This window comes from Syngnathus floridae, chromosome 1, assembly GCF_059516105.1.
Source record: "Syngnathus floridae isolate MCC-2025c chromosome 1, RoL_Sflo_1.0, whole genome shotgun sequence".
Classification (NCBI taxonomy): Eukaryota; Metazoa; Chordata; class Actinopteri; order Syngnathiformes; family Syngnathidae; genus Syngnathus; species Syngnathus floridae.
In genome coordinates, this window is record NC_142413.1 from 10,595,320 (window position 1) to 10,609,529 (window position 14,210).

General features: G+C 41.1%; 1 protein-coding gene across 7 annotated transcripts in view; it reads left to right on the forward strand.

The window, feature by feature from the left end:
• Positions 1-14,210, forward strand: part of LOC148404021 (uncharacterized) — a 107,452-nt gene that overhangs the window by 60,448 nt on the left and 32,794 nt on the right. For all 7 annotated transcript variants that reach the window (XM_088379328.1, XM_088379321.1, XM_088379351.1 and 4 more), the window contains 2 exons: positions 1,148-1,282; positions 1,389-1,504. The gene's annotated coding sequence lies outside the window, so the exon portion shown is untranslated. The remainder of the gene's footprint in view (positions 1-1,147; positions 1,283-1,388; positions 1,505-14,210) is intronic.

The following is a 14,210-nucleotide window of genomic DNA, read 5'->3' on the forward strand; positions in this document are numbered from 1 at the left end:
ACAGAAAAGTTGCCAAGCTGGCATTGGCAGTAATACTCTCGACTATTCACCAAACAGACCTCCAGACTTGACATTTTGTAGCACTTTGTAGTTTCATTTGAAAGCTGGTCAAATATGTTATCTTGTCGTCTTTACTCATATATTTTCTTTTTAGTCTGTTGTTGACTGATTGTTGATTTATTTGTGCGAACTCTGGTATGATAGACTTCTATAACAGTGATTCTCAGAGTGTAGTGGTCCTCGTGCTGAAGATGCTCTGGCCAAGTACAGTTCAGTTGTATTTCACTTTTCAGTACAATTCAAATGATGCATGTTATAATGCCTTGTCATGATATTATTTGTACAACCTACTAGATGTCCCTGAATTTAAAATGTTGGTCATTATTGTGGTACTTGGAGCACTCAGTATTTTTTGGTGGGACTAGATGATTGGACTATAGGATCACAATTCTCAGGTTTAGTCTCAGATGCAAGATTTTATGTGTGGGACTTTGCCAACAACTTTCTGGAATTCTCCAATCCCACTGTACAAGACTTCAAAATGAAACACAACAAAGCCAACAGCTCTGAACATAAACAACACAATCCCAAAGGACGTGACACTCACATACATAAATTACACGACATGCCACAGAGCTTCACTTTCCTTTTCATCCCACCTCCTAATACCTCCCCGATGCAACCCCTTCATCCCAACTGACTCTCGTCAGATGTGTGATGAATATCGGACCTTGCCCTCCAGGAGACATCTTCCATTATCATGCTGCCACAGTGCTCATCTGCGGACCCATCTGCTTTCTAATCAATGACAGCGCAGCAATGGCAGCACAATAGGACACTCAGACACACAACGGCAAAACCCCCTCAGCAAATTATCAATAATTGCACCGATTTCATTTCATTTCACTTAACACGCTTGCTTGTCACAGATGCATATGCTTGAGGTTCTCTCACCTGTGCGTCTCTCTCTGTCCTTTGGTCCAGTGTGGTCAATTTTGGCTCTCTACAGCCATGCCCTCCTACATGGGCATGTATGCGCCACGTAGGTCAGCGCTGTGCTGTCCAGCAGAAGGTGGCTAAAGGATCAGGCTGTCCAACTAGGCGCCAGCCCGCCTGAACGCATCTTCTTATGCTTCCTGCTCTCCAGGGTCATTCCAGCCAGCACCTCAGCAGCCGCAACACCAGGCAGCGCTCAAGGTGGGTGGAGGAGTGAGCAATGGGAGGTGCTTAGAGGTCTGAAGCGGACGTGGAGCTGCGAGTGGTACGCCTCCTCCTACTACAGGTCAGCAGCTGGACATGATACCGCGTTCCGTCGTCCACCTAGCCTCCCTTCCTGTGCGTGTTTTGCGGTTCAGTCCACTTGAAATAAAAAGTCTCTCTCCCCTCAGTGATGATGCTGTCAGCTGCCGCCAGTGGCTCCGGGATGGTGAGGCAATGTGAAAGAGAAAAAGACACGGACGGAGCGAGACAGAGAGAGAGAGAGCGAGCGAGCAGGAGTGCAGAGGTAAAGCGGAAAGGAAGGAGGGTGAAAGCATTTAAGAGCGGGGAGGAAGGATGGAGAAGATATAGGAAAAAGGGAATGCACCACCCCACTCTGCCTGTATTGGTATCAATCAATCAGGCAGTGGGAGAGTTAATGAGTCACCGATTCCCATGACAGTGTATGTGTAGCACATACGTAACAGCCGCATTTGCAGTCACGCTATGTATTGTTTTTTCCATTGCATGCAATGTGGACAGGAAATACACCTGTGACATTTCAGCATTAGCAGGTCCTTGCATATCTAAATCACAAGGAGAATGATGTGAAGTCGGGTCCATTACTTTTGGAACAAGAACAAAATTCTCATCGTTCTGGCTCTGAGCATCATCACGGAGGAAGTGGAATGAAATGATCAAGATGTACTTTAACTGTAGACTTTCAGCTTGAATTTACATCAAAAACTGGTGAACGATGGAGGAATGAAAGCAGTTTGTATACATGCCTCTCACTTTTTTCCACCAATCATAAACAATACTTAGTTTCAAATCCTTGCCTTTTACAACCTGCTCTGGAATGCATCGATGTCACCAGATGTTGGATTTTATTGGCATATGCCAGGTATTGGGGATGCTCCCTTTTTGTCAACCCCCGAAAATTATTCAAAAAAGGTTTATAAATGGAAGAACAGGAGAAATGTGAAATGGAAAATACCCAAAAGTCAATTATCTGGTCTGGGGGCGTGTCCAAGCATATTTTGTGTGGCAAGGGTGCAGCATACTGTCAATGCTGCTCTGAATGGCTCAATTAAAAAAAGATGATGAATGACAGATATGAAAGGAATGCAGATAAGGCTTCTAAAAATGAGAGGGAAGGAGCATGCAGTCACAAATAGCCATTTGATAAAAAGCAAGGACATTTTCAAAGAACAGGAGGAGCATACTAAACAACCACTTCGTTTTATCTTTTTTTTGTGGTACAAGGATAAAGAAAGATAAGTCGTCTCTTTATATTTGCATTCTACTTGGTGGAACCCCTTCAGCAAAAATCCCTCCCTTAGGGGCTCTTTGAGGCGTCTTAAATTAAAAGAGCCTTTGGTTGAATCTCAATCTGGGATTTATGTAGGAAGAGCAGTTCAAGCAGCCGTCAGCCTTGCCAGTATGACAGAAAAGCTCATCAACAGATTCGCAAACCAAAAACCGTCTTGGCTTGAGCGGTGGCGGTCGAGAGGGGCTTTCCTTGCAGGAAGCTCAAGCCTACAGGCACGTTTTTGTGCTGCATTTGTTGAAGAGACTTTACTTGAGCTGCTTTTCATGCCAATTTCCATTTGTAAACAACCTTGGTGCTCCAAACCACAGCTGTTTTCTGCTCAGGGACAAAAGCATGCACTTTTGATCCGGTTCATTTCAATAAAGTAGAAGTTTCTGACTTAAAAAAAGGAAGAAATAAATTGAGGATATAGGTAGAACAAATTAAAACTGAATTTCAAGTCTTTGCTGTAGCCTCACTCATCCCAAAAGAGGAACCAGTCTGTGCTAACCTGGTGTCTGCTTTTGATGCTCCGATGTGTTCACCTAGCGGTAATCTGCCGCTCAATCAGGCTTTAGGTGTGAACCGAGGCTGTAACTGATCCCACGGTGCGTGACTGTGCAAGGGTAATTATGCATGAGGAAGAAGGTTAGTGCAGCGTTGGGTGAAGTAACGCGCTTTAATTCACTCTGACTACTGCGCTTGTGCCTCGCCTCAGAAATGCACGATCCATTCATGCCGTAGCATCCGAGGGTTTAGCTGGGAGCTGTTGGGTGTTCGGTTAGTATGAACACACTTGCCTTGCAGTCCTTTCCTACTGTTTGTCTTGTGTCACCATTGGAGTTACCATCCCTAGTTATTCTTTTTCCCTCAGAATTATAGTGGAGGGGGATCCCATTTGGTGATAATCAATTATAATTTTACAGCTGTCTTGTTGCTGTTGTTCTCTTAAATCTTTGCTGAGCAAGAAATTGCTTTCACCACCTCAGTGGATTAACTGGTACTAGGGAAAGTGCCTATTCATGAAATGCGTTTTGGATTTCTCCATGTTGTAGTTGAAGTCACTCAATTACAATAAATTCATATAATGGTTAAAATATGTAAGACAATAGTCAGAAATTTAAGACCATGTTTTTCTTACAACCCGAGAATGAAATGGCGGTGGATGCGAACGGAAATTTAAACACAGTCGGGCTGGTTGCAACATCACACTGCGCAGTGACGGAGTCACTTACACTTCAACACAACAGCAACAGCATCTGAATGAAAAATGATCAAAATCTTACAAAGAAAATCTCCCTCTCAGTTTGGACTTTGAGGCAAACATGCACAGCAACATCAAAATCATTTTGGCATCATGCTGGCTCATGACAACAATAGCATCTGCGGCCATTGCGGAGTTGTCCGATGTGTGACATGTCTTTGGTGGTTAACGACATAGTAAACAAAGGAACACAATGGAGAGCTTCCAGTATTTTTTTGTTCTCTTGGCCTGTGGTCATTTATTTGAAATATATTCCCATTCTCTCACAAAAGCCAATGATTCTCTGCCCAACAATAAACTGCTGAGGTCCACTAGCTTAACGTTTTTGCAAGCATTGAAGCCACTGGTAGTGTGATGGAGTAGCCATACTATGACACAGATCAGTTTGTTGGGTAACCTTTGACAATAATTGTCTAATTATTTCAAGAGTTTTACATGTACTCTTGGTTCTGTCTCTTTCATCATGTTATAGAGTTCGGCAAAGGATGAGCCATCTGCACAAGCTAGATATATATTCTACATCACCTCTTACTTCATTCACTGACACGGACATTTATATTTGTCATCTGGAATCCAGCCGTTTACAGACGGCAAAGTATATATTCGTCAAGAGGGTTTCGCCCAGTTTGTGAAATTCAGGTTTGTTTTCAAACAACTGGCATCCACATCAACACCCATGATCACGTAAAGCGCGCTGAGTTACATCGTGTATGAAATGCACCAAAGCTTCTTTGCCTTGCCTGCATTGTATGAGCAGTAACCTTGCCAGTGAGCATGTAGCAGCAGCTTGAAGGCACTGATTGCGATCATGCCACTTTGAAAGTCTTTGATTCTCAACAGCATGTGGGCTTAACGGTTCGATTAACCCTTGGATCGCCTCTGATCCCTGCGGTTAACAATGTTGCGGAGCGCTTCTAATACAGCACACAACGCACATGCACACAGACGCCTCACGGCAAGATAGTGCTTGAGCAAGGCCGTATTTGCACTGCAGATTTATGCGTACTCACATGGCCATATCACTCAACCGCTTTGTCACTTGAGTGTGTGTGTGTGGGGGGGAGGTCAAGTGTTCCAATGCATTAAGTTTCATGAGGGGATGCACAATGAAAACGCAAAGAGAAATTAGATGGTCAATATCCACATTTAACTTGAAGGCACATTGCAAGCACAATCTAGATGCACGGCGGACATTAGACAAAATGAAGTGCATTAATTCCGTGCAATCAGTAAAGACAGTGCTACTTCCATGCCATGTGAATCCCTCTGGGCAGCATCATTCCCCATCACATTAAAATATGTTTTTAACTAACAATTGAGCGGGTGAGTGTTACCTCGATTTCTCCCTAGTTGAGATGTACAGGCTTAAAACGATTCAAATGTTAAAATGAAAATGTTTTTTTAAACACAAAATCACACAAATCTAGCATTTCAACACCGGTGTGTAGACTTTTTTAGATGTAGATTAAACTTTCATTTTAGCTCACTCTTTATTATGGCAAACCGATGCTGTCGCATGCTCCCACTCCATTCTTACCTCTGGTGAACAAGACCCCAAGATACACCAGGATCTTACCCCCCCTCCCCAAACTCTTTTCCAATGAGGACCATGGCCTCCAATTTGATGTTACTGATTCTAATCCACACCAATTTAAACTTGGTGCAAACCACTCCATCAGGAGTTTGACGATGAAGCCAACAAGTTCGTTACTGCAGATCATCCCTCACAGGACTCCCCGAGAAGCACGGTTCAATACCTTCTCCATATCCATAAAGCGGACCGGGAAAGCTGAACAGTGTAAAACCGTCATTGTAAAACACCCTCCAGTGCCTTTTCTTATTAAGGACGACCACAACCCCGGTCTACCAATCTTGTGGCGCTGTCTAGGGAATGTTCCACATATTTGTCCACTCAGACAGCCCCACAACAGAGTCTTTAGCAACTCTGGGAAAAGCTCACCTGATCCTTACGAGTAAGGAGCTTCTTAACCATGTCTGGACAAATGAGGTTCAGAGCAAAATAGAAAAAGAACATCGCCTTATGTCTTATTTATGAGACTCTATTGCAGTTTCATTTTCATGCTCGCTGTGCTGGTGTCTCATCCATCAGTTTCACTTGAGTGATTTTGACACAAATAGGTTTAGCTCCGTTATACTCAGATTATATATGTATGCACTGTGAAATCTGAATATTATCCATAACAAAGGATGTACCATTTCAGTAAAAATTATAATAGGACTGCCTTGAATAACAAGGATTAAACCAGGCAAATTAAAATGTCAGACTTTGTCATCTCCATTATTATGTCACTGCACTCATCTGGAACTGACATTATATTTTCAGCACAATTCACAAAATACTTTTGTGTTTTTTTTGTTTTGTTTTGTTTAGGGCCCACATTAAATGCACATAGCCTAGTTTTTTCTTTCTAATCCTTCAAATGTATCCAAGAGATCAAAAACAACAGTCGAGGGTCAAACCAATTGTGTTGGCAGGAAGCATGTCGCTAAAAGCATTGTCCTTTGGAAAAGAAGACAGCTAATTTATGTTGTCCGCATTTACAGATGCTCCAAGATAGTCGTTATAGATCTCTGTCTGGGCACATCAAGGATTTGGCTTTTATCGCCATGGGAATGAGACTGAAAATAGCCTCTGGGACTGCAGTCAAAGAGCATTACATTACACAGACAGACACAGCACAACCATGTTAGTACAAAGCCGTGAGCTCTCGGGACTGCCGCATTGATTTGTGGCTTTTTGAACCGACAGAAAACAAGCTTGCATCCTATCTCACTCCTGTGCGACAACTACAGGAGGTCCGGTTACTGATTATAATTGGCATAGCGTGATTCCAAATGTGCACTCTGAATCACACTGTCACTGGAGCAGCGGGGGACTAACATCTATACGGCGATGATGCGTTCTAAAATGGCAATGTCTTTAAATGCGTATACACTCCGTAGTCTAGTTTTAAATGAATGTTTCCACTTCAGAAAAAGTAACAAGTTCAATGGGAGGCTTTGATATCTTTAAATCACATTATTCTTAGCTTCATTAGTGCCAGTCAAGCTCCTTAATAGTCAATTTTATACCTGTCATTTCAATTTTGAAACTGATGTTTTTAATTAAATCTGGAGGAGAACATTTTAAGCCCTCAAGATGTTAGAATTACGAACTTTCGGGGAATATACGTCTCAAAAGTTTGAATTCAGGTCATGCCTGTTGCATGAGACATCAAATTTAACTCCTGCTTGTTTTGTTTTTACACTTGTTGTTTTTGCAGTGGTCAATTGTTGGGGTTAAATTTACATAATACCGCCTCCACATGGATTTTCTCCACCAAGTAGTGGTTCGTTTGCATAAGCCAGAACCACCCCCCAAAACACATTGGTATTCTCTACCAGAGTTTTACAAGTAGATGCTAAACCTCTTAGTGAAAATATGATATTGCCAGTGTAATAGTAAGAGTGATTTGAGTTTGTCTAGAAAATTCACAGAATTTGTTCGTCCCTACTGTCGACTGGCAAAGGAATGCCCTTGAGCATTGATTCGATCAATTCTGCAAAGAGAAACCTGTTGCTCCTGATGTGCCTGTGCTCAAGATGAATTAACATATGATACCAACGAGCAGCCTCAGATGTGAATCTCCATTAGTCCCTTTCTGAATTTCTCTGACTTCAGGCACAGTCTACTGGCCCGCCAACTGGAACCCGGTGCACCTTCTTCAAAGCTCTAAAAAAGTCCCCCCTGGCATCCTACAGCAATGTCACTTGCCCTTTATTACTGTATTTGAATCCCCAAATTAGTTGGCACTCCTGTGGAATGTTCCCCTCCGGACGATCGTGCTGTGACCACATTAATTCCAGGTCGCTGGAGTGTCCTAAGATGCAAATCGAGTCATCTATGAATAAAACGGTGTGGACTAGATAGAGGGCAGCTTGTCACAACAATGGGCAGGAATGAGAAAATATTAGAGTGGCATAGAAGGCCTGTGAAATGACTGAGAAATGGGGTAATTATGTTTTGTAAAATTGATGAAACTGCTGAGATGGGACCAAAGCTCACATCAGAGGAAGAGGTGTGTTTGTCAGTGTCAGGAATCCTTCCCAGATGGGAAGAGTTCATTGAAGTCAGGTCTCTTTTTCATTAATATTAAAAGTTACTCCTTTGACTTGACAACTTATATGTGTGAGGTGATGCTTATAATGTCTTTTCTAGTTCACCTTAAAAATAATTGATAGGTTTTAGGTAAAGGTGGCTCAAGTGATTCCATAGACTGCCTTATGGACCATTCTTTGGTCTCCCTCAACTGAGAGGACTTTCTTGCTCCAATGAAGTTGAAAGCGTACCGCAATATCTTGGCAAGATATACGATCATGATTCAGAGGAATCTATGAGGTCTGAAGAAATATGAACAAAAAAAAAAGACCGGTCTGGTGGGAACAAATGCAAAAATATATTTTGCAATATCTCAACTTGCCTATTATCTGGTCTGCCGTTTAACTAATTTTAACCAATAATGTGCAATACATTTTTGGTAGGCCGCTGTACATATCCCAACAAGCTTTCTAGTATGGGGTTGCATTAGGGAGGGTTACCAATCACAATGTGTCATTGCAGTGTCTGGTTCCAGATGTGTCATATGACCCCTCTCTTGAGACCTCCTAATTGCTACAAGACAACAACAACCAATACGCAGGTGGGTACTCCCATCTGCAGCATCATTGATACAGATCCCCATGTATGGCAGCCATCTGTCTTGGTTGCTAGTTCAACAGCTGTGAACAAGTTGCACTTAGAACATACGCCAACATCCTCGTTAACCATTTTCCAAGCCTGCTCCTATTTGGCTCGGTCTCGGCAGTAGAGGTGCCCACAAACAGCGATGATTATTTTTGTCCTAAATTGTTTCTCCACGCTACTCGCACAGCACGCTGTGTGCGTACTGTGTGTGACATTGTAAGAACATTACTGACGCCAAATGTGTGTCTTCCGGTTCACCCGGCTGCGCAAGCTACCGTGCATTAACTTTGTATGTGCGGTAATTGCGTTGTGAGTGTAGTTTAATTTGCGTTCGGTCTGAGTGCAGCATCAGGTGAACTAGAGCATATCGCAGCTGATTTTGGGTGATAGGTGGGTACAGCCTTGCATGGTCAGCAGCCAATCACAGAGCTTATACAGATGAAGAACCATTCTCCCGTTACCTTCTATTGACAATTCAGTTTTCATTGAAACTGATGTGATTTTTTTTTTATGTGGGAGGAACCAAAGTACCTAGTAAAAATAGCATACAAGGATGGGGAACTTTGAGGGATTGTTTGAGCTAATAGGTTCTGACGTTTAACCTGATGACATGTCTTTGTAGGCGGGTGCATGTGTCAAAGCATGTTGAGAAATTGGTTGTTGATGCTTTGTTTACTTGCCCCATCATCAGCATCCCTCAATGGAGTAAAACATGAGGAACATTTTCAAGTGCGTCATTTGTAGGCGGGCAGGCATGGGAGTGTATTTTCCTCCATTCCAAACCAGCTGCCATTACCCTCGTTTTACACTCTTTGGCTTTTGTGCCGGATACTACTTTCCTTCCCCTCAGACTATCATGCCCCTGTCTCGTTACACACCGACCCTCTTCTCCTCATTAGCTGACGACAATATTAGCTTGGTGTGTTTGTGTGTATGTGTGTGTATGTTTCTGCGTGCTTGCTCATATGTGTGTTACTCCTTGGAGTCATTCTGTTGGCAGGGCAGTCTTAAAAAGCAGCTCATTAGCGAGTCCATTCGGACCCCAGCAACTCCTTCTCCCTCTCTTGCAGCTTGCTATGGACACATTAGGCCAATGATGGTCTCGCACTCTAATGGAGGAGAACGAGAGCATCAGCGCTGAGCTGTTCTTGTTTGCTCTTCTTTTAATTATAACTCCCCTGCCAACCTAAATTGCTCCGGTCTCAAGCTTTCTTAACGTTCACCTTGGCACAACACATAGCTCTGATCATCAGAATACGCTGACGGCAGGAGTTTTTTTTTTTTTTTTTATATGGTGCTCTATTTAACTGATGGTCTGTGTTTCAAAATGTACCGCTCGTTTGCCTCGGCGTACTTTGTGAGGCGTGTCGCATGGCCTCTGAGAATGAGTGTTGGCAAAGGTCTAGTGTTTGTGCTATGAGGAAAAAGAAAACATCAATGCTTTGACTGCCTTTATGGTTTGCCTTGCGTTTCATCTGCTTCTGACTTTGAGGTGTTTGGGAAAAAGTTCTTGAAGCATGGCAAACTTAATTCACAGGAACTTCCAAAGTTGAACAGATCATCAGTCAAACTGTTCAGAAGCTTTTGTGTTTGAAAAGCATTATGTTTAGTATAGATTTAGTTTTTTTTATAATCTGTCCAGAATTTGAGAGTTCATGGGCCAAAAATGGTATCATGACGTTGTTGCATGGATAAAAAAAAGCTTTTCTTTACCAGTGATGTTTCAGTAAACATTTTAATTGATTACAAAATAAATGAGCATGATCTGTGTTTGTTGACTTTTCAAAAAAACAGATTCAGTTTTGGTTCACGCTATGTCATGTTATCCCCGTGTCCATTTTTCATGTCTCGTCTTGCTTGTCAGGTTTTTCTTTCTGCCTGTTCTCGTCAGCCAATCAGCTCCAGCAACTTGTGTCTTATCCAGGTATATCTTGGGGTTTCATCAGTTTGCTTGTGTCTAGTTTCTTGGTTATCTTTAGTCTTGCTGTTGGGTGTCAGATTAATCCAGCCATGTTGTTTCTTCTTGTTGTGAAATTATTCCCCATGTTTCCTTTATTAATTTGAACCTTGTTGTTTTAGACTTCATATTCATATTTTTGTTTTCCTTTTTGCTTCCCTCAGTTGTGTTTGACAACTTTAAAAAAGAGAGCCAACATGAATAAGAAGGACCTCAGTACACTAATAAAAACTAGATGCATTGCTTCAAGGAACAAACATAATCCTGTTTATTGTATGCATTGCTGTCTTCACACTTAGTTTGATTTTCTGGTCTGAATCGGAGCAGAAAATGTAAGTAAGGCATTGAGTCGATCTCAAACTGTTGTAGACCTTAATATTCAAACCTGATGGCTGTTTGTCGGATTATGGGAGGAAACCCACAAACCTACTGGGAAAAAAAAAACGTACAATTGCCCGACATTTGAATCCAGAACTTCTTGACTCTTAGGCAGACTTGCTAACCACAACGTCATGTGTTGTTTTTCGTTTTTTATTGACAAGACAAAACTGACTACTACTGTAATTTCTTGACATTTCATCTGAATACAGGACAAGGTCAAAATATTTTCTCTCAACTCAGATTGTAATATCCGTTTTGTAAACTTTTTCAGATGATTTTTCAATGAATAGTAATCAGAATGGTATTGTGCAAAACAATGCAAGCTTGACCGTGCTGGTTCTATTGTTTCACAGACATTTTTCAAATGTTTGTATGATATTATTAATTGTTTTGTGTATGTGTTGTGTACAGAGAAATGGAATTTCAGCAGTTAGCTTGAGGGGAAACAAACAAGGCCTTGAGATGGGACGCCCCTTTAATTACACTGGGTAATTGTTTGTTTTTAATGGAAGCCCTCGGCTGTAAGCTAAAATTAATGACTGTCTCTAACTTTAAAAGGTTAAGTAAAGGAGGCACTTTTTGGCAAGTGCACATTATTTAATGACACGTGAAAGCTCTCAGTCAGTTCTATTTTTAGTTGTGGAGACCGAGACAAAAGATTCATTTTTCATGGCTCTCTTTGATTTGCCCATTTGGCTTTCAAGGATCCTCTGTGACGTGAAAAGTCGGCGGATAGTGTATGACCGAGAGCTCAGCATGAATAAGTCAACAGTGTCAGAATGTTTGTTTATTCATTTATGAACATCTCCTCACTGATGCTCCTCAGCCCGCTTGGGAATGCAACATCTCATATCCTCTTTTTTGAAGCTTTATGCATTTTACAAAGCAGGTGGTCGTGGTATCTGTCTCACGTGACTTGCTTGTCGAGTGTTTCTCAAAGCTTTACCCAACTGTCCTTGTCTTCTATATATTCACATGCGCAAAAAACACTAGCATCTAATTTGTCATTGGTTGTACCTTCTATTATGTCGGATTATAGTAGATGTCAGAATCAAAACAGAAACAGGATATGCTGGGGCTTTTTCTTCGGCAATGAGCAAATGGTCTCTTTCCAGACAATGCACAATAAATGTCTCATATATTGCTATCAATATTGAGTTGCAGCTTTTTATTTACACACTGAATTAAATGGGTATGCAGTGTAGTGGAACCGGCATGCTCAGCGTTCACAAACCCAAATATCCACTGACAGATTGCTGATCAGATATTAATAAATACGCAAATAAAATTCACTTTTAAGTATTCTACACCATCAGCAATCATGCCTGAATTATTTCATGCTCATTTGGACCGGCTACCCCAGCATTGCAATTTTGGAAGTCACAAGAAAAAGTTATGGCATTTCGTTTAATCTCTTATATGGTTACTGTCTTCCCCAAATATTGATAGTGATATATTTTCTGCAACTCAACATTCTTGTTTTCCTCTTCCACTAATACTTACAATTCAATCACTTCAAATTTCAATTTTTTTTTTTCAAAGTCTGCTTTATTGTCAATTACTTCACATGCCAAGACACACAAAGAGATCGAAATTACGTTCCCACTATCCCACGGTGACAAGACACATAGTACACAATATACATACAAGTAAACAACACAAAAAAATAATAATAAATAAAAACAAGAAGGCACAAACAATGAATAAATAAGAGTGATGAATAAATAATACATTTTCCATGGTTGACAATTAGAGCAACCAAACGCCCAATTTAAAACCGGCACTTTTAACCTTTTGCCAACCCTGCCACAATCTTAGTAAATCAGGCCCCAAGAGTCTAACTTGTCTAATGTGAACACCCCGAGGTGCGCTTCAGTGGTTCATAAACCACAAGAACAAACGCGTCTGCATATCATAGACATAAAGTTGGGTCGTTAAAGGAGATTTTTTAACTATTTGGGAGTATTGTTATGAATGGCTTGGACATGTAGTTTGGCCCGTTTCAGTCTAATGTAAAGTCCCGCAGGGCAATTGTTACCATGCTTGACCATGTTCCAGTGAAGTCTTGGGCCAAGTGTGCACCGTTAATATCTTAGAAATGCTCCTACTTCCCACCTTTGTGTAGTGAACAACACTTTTAGCGACATTTTTTTTCCTTTACATCAAGCTCATCATCAATTTTGTAATTGGAGTGGTTCGTTCCTTACTGCTGCTTTATGCAGGTTGGTCGCCTGGCACAAAAAATGCTTTTAATAGGAGATAAGTGGTGCACTGAATGGAAACTAAAGGATAGCAGATTAAGTTGGGCAAAGAGTGGTGGAAACACACCTAGCTTTGTTGGTCAGCACTTTTGGCAAAGCAATATGTTCTTGATTCAGACAATATATACTGCAGCAAAAATCCATTATTCATTCTTATATGAAGCTGCCTGAGGAAAGGCCAACTGACAGCTAATTTATGTGAATGGAAAAAAGTAAAAAACAACATTAAAGATGGCGGGTACTTATGTGTGAAAAAAGCCATCTGTGTGTCCTTAAAAATAAGACTGAGAGACTTTGCGTTAACCTTTATAAACACGAATAAAATAAAGCACTTCACTGTCCAATACTTGTCAGATGTTTGACTGAATTTTACCACTATTCACTATTCAGCATTAGTCATTAACTAAATGGTTGTCAGGCAAAAGAAAATGGACGTCTGGTATTCATCTAAATAAGGGGTGTCAAACTGGGTGTGTTTTTATCTTGGGCCACTTCGTCATTACGGCTTCCCTCAGCGGGCTGTATTTTATATAAAATATTTTCTTCATTGTTCAAATTACTGTAAAATGCTAAAACATTTCATACAAATCTCAACAATATTATTTATTACACATGCAAATTAAAAATGATAGTACAGATTTTAGCAAGAATCCTGAAAAGAGTTGACATGATTTGATTTTGCTGGCCATATAGAATAACATGGAGGGCCGGATTTGGCCCCCGGGCCATTAGTTTGATATTATTTATCTAAATGACGTTCTCCATTCTCCATAGCTGTGCACAGTGGTGGCGAAATAGGAACATGCGTATTTACGACACGTCGGTACACACTCAACTGGCTTCCGGCCAATCGCAATCCCACTAGCTGCAACAATTAGCAAACTATGTCTTTAGGTGACACACAAATGGTTAAAAAAAAATCAATGACTGAATTTCTTGACTTTCTTCACATTAACATTGACTATAAAACAACTGTGTAGTCGTTCACTCCTAGAATGAAAAAAATACATCATTTTCAATCTGGACAGTGTTTCGAGACAAGATAAACGAAACAGGCGAACATCAGAGAATAAAACCCATTGCGTTAACTCTGC